At 42.2% G+C, this 14711-nt stretch overlaps 1 protein-coding gene across 6 annotated transcripts in view; it reads right to left on the reverse strand.

The window, feature by feature from the left end:
* The window catches only part of CD226 (CD226 molecule), a 116735-nt gene extending 110447 nt beyond the window's left edge, over positions 1-6288 (reverse strand). For 3 of the 6 annotated variants that reach the window (XM_078348260.1, XM_008979964.5, XM_008979967.5), the window contains exon 1: positions 6177-6288. The gene's annotated coding sequence lies outside the window, so the exon portion shown is untranslated. Of the gene's footprint in view, positions 1-1073; positions 1453-6176 lie in introns of those variants that run through there. The other 3 variants (XM_078348261.1, XM_078348259.1, XM_078348258.1) reach the window with 2 other exon arrangements.
* Positions 6289-14711: the final 8423 nt, after the last annotated feature.

Raw genomic sequence — 14711 nt, forward strand, 5'->3', positions numbered from 1 at the left:
GCAGAGGACTGCAAACAGAAAATCTAGCTATACTCAGAACAAGTGACTGGGGATGGGAAGATTACAGTGTGAGGTCCTTTGCTCCCTCCACTCTTTCTCGGGTGTGAGGGTTTGTCTGCCTGCCTTCTGCTGGGATGCCCCAGCTGGTAAGAGGCTCATGCTTCCAGTAAGATTCCCAAAGGACCATGATGGTCTGGGTTTCTGCTCCTTTCCTCAAATAATCTCATTGAAAGAATCTTTCCAATGTGGGCCACATGGTCACCTCTAGACCATGATACCCTGAGAACCTTGGCAAGTCATACACATGTCCCCAGGAGTGAGGCTACTGCTGAGTGACCGGTAGAACCCCACTTCCAGTCAACACAGAGACTCCAGTTGGGGTTCAGCAGGGATGCTCTAAGACACGGTTCTGAAACTATGGCCTGAGGGCAGAATGCAGCACACTGTCTGATTTCCATGAACAGTTGAGTGGGACCCAGCCATGCTCATTTGCTTACATATCGCCTGCCGCTGCTCTTGTGCTACAGTGCACGAGTCAAGAGGTGTTAAGCTGGGACAGACACCACATGGCCTACAAACTGTAAATATGAACTATCGGGCCCTTTACAGGAAAAGTTTCCCAACCCTTGAGTAGGATAATAAATCTCTGGATCATGGACATTTATTACATAAGTTCATCAAATCTTTGGATCATAGACATTTATTATTTAAGTTCACCCTTGTTCAGTCTTGCCGGAGAGAAGGAAGATTTAGCTTGATAGACCAGAGGCTGGTAAAATTAGCTCAGTTTTCTTATTCTCAAGAACTTTACTAACAGATGTATTATAAATACAATTCTAGAGACAGACTGAGAAAAAGTACTTAAATGGCAGCCTTTTACCACAAACTGCAGCCCTCATCACACTAAGAGTTTACAGAACGAGCACTTAACTTCTAGCTTTCTCCGGCAGCCCCCTTTTCCTGCTGCATCGACTTGCCACGGTTTTACTGGCAGCCCCACCCTTTCGCAAACGATTAATTTTAAAAGTGTGAGCTCAGACACATCCAGTCTTTTTTCTTAGAAGGTTACTAACCTTGAGATGTGAGTGCTGCTCCCTCTAACGCTTCTTCCCATCTGTGTCTTGGTTAAGGGCTTTTATGGTACCCTGTTTACCGCGGTCTCTTACCCCCACCCCCTCTTGGTCCCTGCAAGCTCCCTGCTGCTCCCTCTCTTAATTAGCACAGCCCGAGCTGCGGGGAGCTCACTCTGCCTGTGCTCTTGAGCTCTTCTCTCTACCAGAACTTCAGATAGCAACTGAAGTAAAGCACTAATATTTCATGAAGCAGGATTTTTTGAAGTCAAGTTTACCTGCTTTTGGAAGCAACTTTACCACTGCAGCTACTCAGACTCATTCCAAACTCAGATGAAGTTCTGTTCCTCTTTTCCCCTAAGAGTCTACAATTTGAAAGGATGCACTTCTCCTTTGTTCCTGCTCTAAATGGAAACCACACGCCCCGCCGAAATCAGAGTTGGTTTCTTTGCCTTTTCCTTCCCTGTTTTTTTTCTGCCAATCAAAGCCTGTTAGATTCAGCTGTCTCTTTAAGTCAGGAAGCTTTCTTATCTCTGCCCCCTATCTAAGTATGTTTTGGTCTTTCTAGATACTCTTTTGTTGCCTCCCATTCTGCGACAGAAAAAGCACACAAGTTGGTGTTTCCTGAGAACTAACTCTGCATGTTTAGCAGCTTTTGTCTCTTAGAAACACAATAGTTGTTTTTTAGCTGCACCAGACAATGGCAAAGTTAGATTTATTGATTCCTTTCATTTATTAGGTTATGGAGGGTCCCTGCTGGTTAAACCACCATGAAGGACTGTGGCTGAGGCTTTGGTTTGCAAAATTCATAGAGAGACTAGGAAGGACTGCATTTGACAGGTGAGAAGGCACTCACGGGGTTGCCCTACCTGCGAATTGTTTATGCATCACACGTACAGGACCTGTCCATTCTGCTGGACCACTGCGTGTCTGAAAGCAAGGGAAAAGAAAGTGCAGTGCTGCCTCTCATGACACAAGTGTTTACTGAGCCTTATTGTGGGCCAGAGGTAGCCTTCTAAAGCACCTGCCTGACTCTTGTCCCTCCCTTCAGTGCCTCACTGTCCTCAAGAATACCCAAATGTCTTACTGACTTGCAAGGCCTGTGAGATTGATTGCTGCCATTTTTCCAGTGTTGTGTCTTATAACTCTTCTGCTCACTCCTAGCCTATATTGCTCATCCACCTAACATTGTGTAATTTGAGGACAATGCTCTGATAGGGCAGGGCCTTCGAACGTGGAGTTTCTCACCTTGATTTCTTTTATCCCTCTCCCATCCAGCAGGTCTCAGCTCAAGTGTATCTTATAAGATACTCTCCCTGGAGCCTGCAAGAGTGAATTAGGTAGCCTGTGAATTTCCTGTGAGTTTCCTGAGAACCCCAAATATGTCCTCATTGAAACACTTGCCACATCCTATTGTGATGCCTATTCACTGCTGCATGTTGTACTATAGCCTCATAGGCACTTCCAGGCCCGGGTATATTCTCATCCCCTGTTCTATCAGATCCTTTGCAGCGCCCTTGCCCATGCCAGGTGCTCAATCAGCATCTGTTGAATGAAGATGAAGCCATGCAATGACTTCCATCTGTTAGGTTTCCATCTTGTTTCCAATCTGCCATTATTGGGTCTGCTTTTTGCCTCAACTTCGATTTTCTCCTTGAAGAAGATAAAAAAACAGCCTTGACCCAAAACACCCACTGATTTTTGCAGGACAGACCCAAAAGCAAATTTTCTTTTGAGTCAAACTCTTCCTCAAAATTATTCAATGGGACCTGAAGTGAACCTCACCCGCTGGCTGAAAGAGTCACTGTCTACCCACGAGGTTCACAGTGGGGGGAATGCAAATCCTATCTATCACGACAGTAGCTGCTGCCCACACCTACAGGCACCTGGCTTGAAAGTTTCTTTTGCCTATGTCCTGACTTACAAAATCCAGACTGTACAGGCTAGGAAGTTTTTCCAAATGACTTTTTCATGGTCACTCCCTAATTCAGTGTCCACAGGCACACACACACACACACACACACACCCTTCTCCCTCTTATCATCCATATCCCATAATAAAGCTACTGCTATTTTGTTTTTATATTTTTAGTATTTAGCTATTGCCATTTTTAAGTGCAGCACAATGGAGATATTTTTGTTGTTTCTCTGTAGAGGTCTATTCTCTCCGCTTTATTTTGCTGCTTCTTGGAGGCTCTTGAAATCTTGTAATAAATACAAAGAACCCAACACTTAGCTTTGTATCGTGTCCAAAGAAACACAGACATCTCAAAATCTTGGCCCCAAGGATGCAACACTGTCCCCCCAACAGAGAACTACAAAATTTTACTCAGCAAATAGGGGACATGTTGAAATATCACATGAGCAATAATACATTACAAAACAAAGAATAAAAATAACCTGGGACAAATGAAATTGCCCTATCCCTCCAGAGAGCAGACGTCCTAAATGTTCCAACCGGCAGAACAAACGGACGTGAGGAGGGAACGTAGTGAGACAGAATGAAGATTACCACCCAGACATGAACAAGAGTCCTCTCTTCGACATTGTTTCATGACTCTTACAAAAGGCTTTTTGAACAATTGAAAAGCAAAAATGCCCTTTAACTTATCAGTTGCTGACACAAGTAGGAAACGGCAGCAGTTGTCACTTCCCTACTTGCAGCAGTGCATTGGGGTTACCTCCTTCCTCTTTTTGTCTAAGGTCACCAAGGCACTAACTAGCTGTTCTATAGGCAAGGGAGTTTTTCCAAATGACTTTTTCATGGTCACTCCCTAATTCAGTGTCCACAGGCACACACACACACACACTTCCTTCTCCTTATCACCCATCTCCCATTATAAAGCTACTGCTATTTTGTTTGTTTGTATATTTTTATTAATTAGCTTTTGCCACTTTTGAGGGCAGCACAATGGGGATATCTTTTGTTATTTCTCTGGAGAGGTTTATGGTCTCTGGTTTATTTTGCTTCTTCTTGGAGGCTCTTGAAATCTTGTAATAAATACAAAGAACCCAACACTTAGCTTTGTAACAACGGATAAGGAAATGTTCTCAGTAAAAAAATCTAGAAAGAATATATCTTAATTTAATATATCTTGTTCTCACAAAGGATAAGGCATTTACCCTGCCTTTCCTGTACAAATTATAGTTAAAGGTGACCTGAGTTTCCCTTTATAGAAAAATTCAGATACTAAGTGGAGAAAACAATCATAGTTATTTTTTTAAGTCACCATTTTGCAACCCCTCTTAAAATAATAGGTGGAGACAATTGTTAATAGATGCTAAAGCCATGAGGTGGAAGGTTAATGGGGAACCTCTGTAATGAAACATGCTGCTGATTGACAGTACCTGAGCCCTTGGATCGACCGTAATCTTGCTAAATATGGCACAGCCAGGCATGAGGGGGCTCCCAACGTGATGCATCAGGAAGAAAGCAGTGCCACCTAAGAAGTCCTCTTCCCCTAGTAGCTGAGCCTCAATGCAGCCAAGCCTCTAGAAGTAACCAGCAGCACATACAAAATATAGGCAATAGCCAGGCATGGGCTCACACCTATAATCCTTGCACTTTGGGAGGCTGAGGCAGGCACATCACCTGAGGTCTAGAGTTCAAGACCAGCTCTGTACTGAAAACACAAAAATTAGCCAGGTGTGGAGGTGCATGTGTATAATCCCAGCTACTTGGGAGGCTGAGGCAGGAGAATTGCTTGAACCTGGGAGGTGAAGGTTGCAGTAAGCTGAGAGTGTGCCATTGCCCTCCAGCCTGGGCAACAGAGTGAGACTCCGTCTCAAAAAACAAAAACAAGCAAATAAAAAAACAAGAAAGAAAATGCAGGCAATAAAAGACTGGGTTAAAGGACTCTACAAGACCACAAGGAAGCAACGAACTAAACACAGAAAGCAACAGCTGCTGCAGAACAAACGTCTCAGGTTCCTCGAGGAACGAATGGCAGTTGTGATGAACACAACCAGCAAACGCCAAAAAGATATTTGATGGTTTTTGTTTTTTTTTTTTTTGAGACGGAGTCTTGCTGTTGCCCAGGCTGGAGTGCAGTGGCGCAGTCTTGGCTCACTGCAACCTCTGCTGCCTAGGTTCAAGTGGTTCTCCTGTCTCAGCCTCCCAGGTGGCTGGGATTACAGGTGTGCACCAACATGCCAGGCTAATTTTTGTAATTTTAGTAGAAAGAGGGTTTCACCTTGTTGGCCAGACTGGCCCTGAACTCCTGACCTCACGTGGTCCGCCTGCCTCGGCCTCCGAACGTGCTGGGATTACAAGCATGAGCTACTGTGCCTGCCCAGATACTTGATAATTTAAATACCCTTTCCTGGGAAAAACTCATGCAATTTTGCAATTTCATCAGCATGATAAAGAAAATTTACAAGAAACTAACAGCAACCTCGATAGTGAGACACTAGAGAAATCTCAATTCAATTTCTAAATAAGACAAGGATGGCCACAATCATTGTCAATACTGAACCTATTCTGGAGGTTTTAACTACATGTAATAGGTTTAAGAAAGGAACAGGCACCGGAAACCTTGAAAATTATTTAAAATGTATGACCTAGAGAACATGGTCAAATAAAACAGAATAGAATTTAATAAGCTGCCTAGCAAAATAATTTGATAAGACTCAGTTGCTTTATCGTATGTCATATTCAAACGAGCAGCAAAATTTACACACGCATATGTATATGTAGGTATGTGTGCCCATGTGAATATATATGAAGGTACTTCAAGAATTTGTAGGAATTAAAGAAATCGGAGAATTTATCAAAGGAAATAAAATAAGTCTTGAATAAATGGAGGTATTGCTTTGCTCTTCTATGGAAAAACCCAATTTTGAGAATGCATCAGAAATATTTATTTGCCTGGAATTTTGTAATCTTTTACATTATTAAGCGGATCAGGCACTGAAAGGCTGTTCATGAGGCACGTGTTGACGGCACCCTGCACAAAGGTCTATACTTAGGATACTGTAAGATGTTCTATGTTTGACAATCAATCATTGAAGACCTTTTTGCAACACACATATCCCCATAAAAGTAAGCAACGGATGAACCGCTGTGAAAAGTGCTCTCTTGGAGCAGAAATCCACACCTGGTTCTTACCTGGTTTTAGCATTGCCAAGGGCCCAGCAAACTTCACCCACGACTCCCTTGGCTGCTGTTCCTTCTTCCTCCTCTGTTTTTAGCCTCCCTCTCTTGACAGTCTCAAGGTTTCAAGGAAATAAATACTTGCACACACATCTTAAGGACTCCAGACCTCAAGCATGACATCCGGGTAAGTGCTCAGTTGTTCTTTGGGAATGTTTGTAATTGACAGCAGGAAACAGCAGCCAGCACAGCTATCTTGACAAACAAGGGCCTGCAGATATCCGCTATCTCTTTCCCACAGTCCCAGTCCTCTGACAAAGCTCATGACTTTCTCCCTGCATTCCACATCCCTTTCTGCTGCGACTATTTGATAACAATACACACTGTACTGTGGCTACTTAGTAAAGTGGGCGAGAGCTGTCAAAGAGTGTGAGCTTTGCAGAGAGACTTGGGGTTAAATCCTGATCCATGCCTGGCTAGCTGTGGGACCTCCAGTCCTCAGCGCATTGATGGCAGCACAGATCCTGGCTACGCCACAGCTGATCGCCCAGGAAGGCAGCCCCCACCTCATGTTACCTGTGGCCCAGTGGGCTCCACTCTTGTCAGGGTCCACTGAGGATCTTTTAACACTCTTAGTGCTAAAAGAGTTATGTTGCCTCCTGAACTCTCAATACTGCTGTATCTAAGATTATTTACAGAAAATTTCATTTTCCAAAATGGCAGAAAACCCATATTGCTTAAATTAAGATATATTCCTTCTAGAGTGTTTTACTGAGAACATTTTCATCTGCAATTGGGCAAGGTAGCTCATATCTGAACTGCTTAGTTAGCATCTACAGAACAGTCCCTGTCCCCATAACCCTCCACCTGAGCAAGGCGCCTGAATGAGGGAGGGTCTCCAGCCTCAGCCGCACGTTGGGCCGCACCTTCCTGGGCTCTGAATCTGGTACAACGTCATCTAATGAGGTTCACATCACATCTCTCGGGTTCCCTGAATCCAGTCCAATATACACCTTGTTGAATTTATTAACAACCTTGCATTTCACTCTCTGAAGTGTCTCGATTTGGATGACAAGCTCTACGGCCACCTAAGAGCCTAGCATCTAGGGGCTGGGACAGTAGATGCTGCACCTACCGGCAGCCTTGGCAGCGGTTTCCAAATGAGATTCTGTCCACAAAAGGCACTTGCATGAGATCTGGAAATCAGAAGAGAAGTAGGATTTCATTGCTGTCGAACTGACATTTACAGTTCCACTTGTGTAAATGTATGCTTGTTCTTCTTTAGCTGTGGGGAGCAGATCTGAGGGCTTTGCACATAGGAGGCTTGAAGCAGCCTCCTTTCCAGGATCTTCCTGGAAATTCCTGCATGCAGGCTGGAGACAGCTGTAGATGGGCCAGTGGGTTCTTCCAGTGCTGGGACCTCTGATTTCCTAAAACCTCCAAGTCGATCTGAACTCAGACCTCTTCAAGCCTGTACGTACAGGCCTTCGGACTGGCAACTCCCTCACCCTCTGTTTTAAATGCCATTCTGCATAAATGTCTAGATTTTTTTCCCGCTTCCTGACGAGCGTCTAACTAATACCTCAGGTCTAATACACTGCTAGTGAGGGAAATGTCAGTCAGCCTTATTGAAAGGGCAACCGAGGTAAATGTGGCCACTCCTGGGGCTCCTGCCCATAGCTCCTCTGTCCACTGCAGGCACACAGTGTAGCATGTGCTCTTTCCTGCCCCTCCAGGACAGTGGTCATAGCACTAACAGATCATCCTCAGGGAGAAGCCCAGAGGCAGAAAAGTACGACCTGCTCCTTCCTGTGAGGCTTCTTCACCAGTGAGAAAAACCTTGCACTACAGCAGATGCGTTCATGCTCTATTTTACCTATTGTGAAGTCACAAACTTCCCCCAAGTTTAGTGGCCTACCATTGGTCTTCAACCTTTTTAACACCAGGGACCGATTTCATGGAAGACAATTTTTCCATGGACCAGGGAGGGGGGATGTTTCAGTATGATTCAAACACATTACCTTTATTGTGTGCTTTATTTCTATTATTATTACACCGTAATATATGATGAGATAATTACACAACTCACCATCATGTAGAATCAGTGGGAGCCCAGAGCTTGTTCTCTGGCAACTAAACGATCCCATCTGAGGGTGATGGGAGACAGTGACAGATCATGAGGCATTAGATTCTCATAAGGAGCTCGCAACCTAGATCCCGCACATGCTCAGTTCTCAAAAGGGTCCATGCTTCTATGAGAATCTAATGCTCCAGCTGATCTGACAGGTAGTGGAGCTCAGGTGGTGACATGAGCCATGGGGAGCGGCTGTATATACAGACTCAGCTTCACTTGCTCCCCTGCTGCTCACATCCTGCTGTGTGGCCTGGTTCCTAACAGGCCACAGACTGCTATCAGTCAACTGCCTGGGGGCTGGGGACCCCTGGCTAAACAAAAGCCGTTTATAATTCTACAGCCCAGCTATCTGGGCTGTACTGCATTGGTCTTATCTTTCTCTATCTTTGTCTTATCTAGCAGTTCCTGGGTTTCTCTGTCTCCTCTCTCCCGTTTTGTGTTCTCTCTCTCCCCTCCCACCACCTCTTTCCCTCTATCAGGGGTATAATTTAGGTATTTATTAATACTACTTAATTTGTATAGGTTTTTAGTATTAATAAATACCTAAATTATGCCCCTGATAGAGAGAGAGGGAAAGAGGTGGTGGTGGAGGGGGGAAGATTCATTCTCTACATGCCACTGTAATTTACCACAAATTTAGTAGTTTAAACCAAAAAATGTTAGGTCAGGAGTCCCTACCTCGTCCTACCTCGTCCACTTTAAAGACTCTGGGATCACCCTGGGCAAACTTGAATAATCCAGGCTAATCTCTCCACCTCAAGGTCCTTAACCTTAGTCACGTGTGCAAAGTCATTTTTGTCATGAAAAGTCATATAGTTACAGGTTCCAGGGCTTAGAATATGGATGTCTTTGGGAGGGTTGTTATTCTGCCTACCACACCAGCTTTAATTTCCTTTCTTCTTTCCAAAAGCATTGACTAGGCTTATTCAAAGCTCTAGTGCTTGCCACAGAAATAAGTAGAATTATCTGGGAAAATCCACTTATTCATGGTGCTCACTGCTCTGGTTTTAAGGACTGCTGGAAAGACAATTTGAAGGAAGAGGTCATAAAAAATGAAGATAGAAAGAAGAAAAAATATTTAACTAAAGTTAAACAGTACATACACGTTTAATACGTTATCAACTAAAGATACCAACTCTTTAAAATCTTTTTGTTCAAATGTTTTAGACATTTTCTCCTCTGATAATGGAATTCAGGGCTTCCTGGGTTTCCAAAGGTTAGGACCCACAGGCACTATACAAGACAATGAGAAATAAGATGAAAACAAGACTGGGTTGAGGTCCAGGATTATGTATGCAGCGTGTGTTCTATTTTATACCTTTGGCTTATTTTAAGTCCTTTACCAAGATCCCATTCACTTCAATTTTCTCTGCTATTGCAATCACATTTTCCTCTTCTCCTATTCTTTAATTTATGCAGATTGATTTCTCTAGGGACCTTTTCAATTCTTCCTTCTTGTATTGTTTCTCTTCCTCATTCTGAGCACTGGCATGCCCTTGTCTTGCTTAATTTCCTCTCAGAGGAACCATACCACCACTTCAGTGCCCTCGATCAAAAGCTGCGACGTCCTCAAAGTTCAAAGTTGCATCATGGGCATCATTTTCCTTGTAGTACAACTGTGTAATCAGATCATTCCTCTACCAGCATTGATCAGTTTTCAGGCACGTGTTTAAATAGGCTGAAACTCTTAGTTTTCCTGCATTTATTAAAACCAGAAACTGAAATACCTATTTTTCTTTTTGAGATGGAGTTTCGCTCTTGTTCCCCAGGCTGGACTGCAATGGCATGATCTTGGCAACCTCCGCCTCCTGTGTTCAAGCAATTCTCCTGCCTAAGCCTCCCGAGTAGCTGGGATTACAGGCATGCACCACCATGCCCAGCTAATTTTGTATTTTTAGTAGAGACTGGATTTCTCCACGTTGGTCAGGCTGGTCTTGAACTCTTGGCCTTAGGTGATCTGCCTGCCTCAGCTTCCCAGAGTGCTGAGATTACAGGCATGAGCCACCGTGCCCTGCTGAAATATCTATCATTTTTAACTAGAACACTAAAATCTTGTCTTACACATTGATATCCAGGACACACATCATCTGTGGAAGCCACTCCCCCAGCACCGAGGCTCCACCTTGATACCATCTTTGGCTTGTCCTTTTTACATTGCATATTCAACCACCCAGTACTGAAGAGCCTCCATGAAAATATTTGTAAGAGTCACCTCTTCCTCTCCACCTCCATTCTCACCATTCCTGGCTCTCAAAGAATCCAGTGTGGAGCCAGAGATTCACCTTCTCCTAACTCATCCTACAACAGCCTTCCCTGAGGTCCACATTCCAAATGAATGCTTTCAGAGGAACAGGGTCAACAGTCAGATGCATCGCTAACCATCTCACTTAATGCTCTGATTATACACACGCCAAGTCATGACCGTTGGATGGTGGCTATGTGTCTGACACTCTCTAATGCTTTATATATTTCATTCAATTGGTTTTAAAATACTAGAGTGGGAACTGCTACTATTGTCATGCTACATTTGAGGAAACTGAGGCACCGAGTAGTTAAGTAATTTTCCATTTTCCCAATGTCCTCCCTCAGCTTCTAGGTAGCAAAGTGAGGATTTGAACCCAGATATCTGACTGTAGACTCACACTTTTAACCTCAACACCCCACATTTCAGCCTTGGGAGTTATTTTTCCCCCACTCAACACATAATAAAATAAGCATCATAGCACTTAGGAAGCCAGCTGCAGTTCTGTGGGCAAGTGATGCCTTTTATCATACCCCTTGAGTCAGAAATGCAAATTAACAAAATGACTTCCTAAAGCAACGATTCCCAAAGTGCACCTTCCAATCGCCACTGACATCTTGGAAAATGTTCATTATATGGATAAACAGGATTAGGACATTCTACACACTTTATTCCCATTTTGTAGACACAAAAATCACTCACCACAGCACCTTAAAAGCTGGTAAGTTCAGCACCAAAGAAGTGTATTGAGCTTAGTTCAACCCACTGTTTCTGAAACCACACTGGTCCACAAATAAGGTCATTTTATTTAATGATATTTCATTATAATATGGATGAGAAAAAAATTGATGCCCACCGGGGCCACTGTCCTTGTAAAGTTTGCAAGCCCTCCCCGTGTCTGCATGGGTTTTCATGTATTCCAGTTTCCTCCCACATCCCAAAGCTGTGCAGGTCAGGTTCACTGACATGTCTAAACTGCCCCAGTCTGGGTGAGTGTCGGTGTGTGTGAGGGCGCCCTGTGATGGAATGGTATCCTGTTCAGCTTGGTTCTTGCCTTGCACCCAGAACTGCTGGGATGGAATCTGGCCTCCTAAGACCCTGAACTTAAATAACTGGGTAAATAATTATCTTGTTTCTCTTTATTCATCTTTCTTCAAAGTATTAATAGCTCACATTTACTTCAATGTTTAATATTATAAGTGCTTGGAGTCCTTATTTAGAAGTTTGATGATGTTTTTCTGACCAGAAATATGCCATCAAAACTTAACTTTTATTTCTATCAATTAACCTATGGTACAATTAGTTTTGTTACATGTTGTTCTACTTAAAGCCACAGTTTCCAAGAACCTATCAATGATGCTAAGTGAGATCTTACTGTATCTTACTGTACAGTCACGCATCACTGAACAACAGGAATCCATCCTGAGACTTCTGTCGTCAGGCAACCTCTTCCCTGTGTGAAGATCCTACAGTGCCTTTACACAAAACTATATGGCAGAGCCTGCCACACATCTCGGCTATACGGTCCAGCCTGTTGCTCCTGGGCTACAAACATGTACAACATGTTACTGTATGGAATACGGTAGGTAATTGTAATACAGTGTAAGTATTTGTGTTTCTAAACATATCTGAACATAGAAAAGGTAGAGTTTAAATATGGTATCATAACCTTATGGAACTTACATCAGTATAGTGTGGTTCCATATAATATTATGGAACCCCGTCTCAATGTAGTCTGCTGCTATAGTCTGTCCTTATGTAGCACACGACTATAACTTTACCCTAAAATTATATTTTTATATATCATTTATTAGCAGACACCACAGAACACATTTTGGGACATGCTGTGTGACAGAATACATCTGAATATCTCCATTTCCTTGTCAAAGTGATATAAAGTCTACTCCCTTTCCTACCTCTTCAATGTCACTTCTCATTTGAAAATCAATCAGTGTAATTCAACTATCTACAAGCTGAAGAAGAAAAGTCATGTGATTATATCAACTGACAAAGAAAAAGCATTTGACAAAATCTAGCACATACTCCCAATAAAAACTCTCAGCATGTTAGTAATAAAAGAGAATTATCTCAACTTGGTAAAGATAATCTATAAAAACCCTACAGCTAGAAAGCCTAAATAGTTTCCCCCTGAGATTGGAGGCAAGGTTTCAAGGTCCTTTCTTATCGCTGCAATACAACATAGTATTGGATGTTCTGGCCATTGCAATAAGGCAAGAAAAAGAAATACAAGCCATACAGATTGGAAAAAAATAAATAAGATTGTTAAGAATCCTTTTACCCATTATTAAGGTTAACTAGTTACAGTAAGTATGACAGTATGTTCCTGCCAGAGGAATAAATATATAAATAACTGGAAAAGAATAGAGAATAGAACCACACAAATATGCCCAAAAGATTTTTTTAAAGGATTTTTTTTTAAGACGAAGCAATTCAATGTAGCAAATGGACATCTATAGGGGAAAAATAAACCTTGACCTTGACCTAATCCTCACACATTAAATAAAAATTAAATCAAAATGTATCATGGACTTCTATATAAAATTTAAAATATAAAACTTTTAGAAAAAACTGTAATACATACAAAAACCTACACAGCTTATAAAATTGTACAGAGCATAATATAATTAATGCAATTATTATCAAAACACAATACTTACACATCTTACAGAACTTAATACAATACAGCCGAGTGCCCAAACACACACAAATGAGTACAAGTGAAACTGGGAAAATCTGAATAAAGGAGGTAGACTGTATCAATGTCAACATCCTGGTTGCGACATTGTAGTATATTTTGTAAGATGTTACCACTGGGAGAAACTGCATAAAGGACAACTGGAATCTCTCTGTATTATTTCTTATAGTTGCATGTGAATCTACAATTATCTCAATAAAAATTTTAATTAAAAAAGAGAAGGCAATAACATACCATAACTTTTATGATTCTTTTGTGCTCAGACCAGATCCAGAGCCAGGCAGCTCCTGCCAAGAATTGGAACTGGGGACTCATTCACGGTTTATTTATTTATTTTTTTGAGGCGGAGTTTCTCTCTTGTTACCCAGGCTGGAGTGCAATGGCGCGATCTCAGCTCACCACAACCTCCACCTCCTGGGTTCAGGCAATTCTCCTGCCTCAGCCTCCCAAGTAGCTGGGATTACAGGCATGCGCCACCATGCCCTGCTAATCTTTTGTATTTTTAGTATATATGGAGTTTCACCATGTTGATCAGGATGGTCTCGATCTCTTGACCTCATGATCCACCCACCTCGGCCTCCCAAAATGCTGGGATTACAGGCATGAGCAACCACGCCCAGCTCATTCATCTTTTAAGCATGACCAGGAAGGGTATTTAACTTGAGCATTTGAGCATTACAGTTTCAGTACTGCCTGCTTTCTCCCACCTCAAACATTGCAATACAGATACAAAGCACCACAGGAGTTACTAAACATCGCAGTTCTTTCTTCTCCACAACTTTTAGGCAAGCCAAAGACTGTCCGGGCTGCATTTGGAAGTTGAGGTAACAGTACCTGACTAGAAAAAGTAAAAGAAGATGACATATAAACTTATAAAGTATTGGTGGAGGTTTGATTTTCTTCCCTTTTACCCAGGGCTTCATCTTGATGACCTTAATCTTGCTCCATCACCCTACAGATATATTACGTTTGGCAAAGTTATGTGCTTTAAATGCTGGACAATTCCTGCTTCTCGATCCAAATTTAAGATGTATATAACCAAATATTAATGTCAATTGTGCTCTTTGAGGTAAAGGACAACACAGTCTCAGGTTTATTCTTTCTTGTGTATGAAAAATTTCAGGGGCAAATGTAAAACTAATTATTGTTGACCCCAACACAGAAAGGATTTGTATGTGTGAATTCCCTCCTATACTTCTATTCTAAGAATCCTTTCTTCTCCTCCTGTGCTGACATTCCATTATTCTTCTTATGTAGTTTTTCTACCCCTAATTGAACATATAAAAATAAATAATTTAAAATCTAAGCTGTTGGAACTTTAAACTATTTTGAGCTGTAAAGGAATAGGATCATGGGGCCTGACTCTTGTGACAAGCAGCTGTGACCGAGGCAGCTATAACTTTTGTTCTCTGGTGATGGATTAGCCTTCTTTCTTACCTACGTTGTTTTGTAAAATGC

This window comes from Callithrix jacchus, chromosome 13 (genome assembly GCF_049354715.1).
Source record: "Callithrix jacchus isolate 240 chromosome 13, calJac240_pri, whole genome shotgun sequence".
Taxonomy (NCBI): Eukaryota; Metazoa; Chordata; class Mammalia; order Primates; family Cebidae; genus Callithrix; species Callithrix jacchus.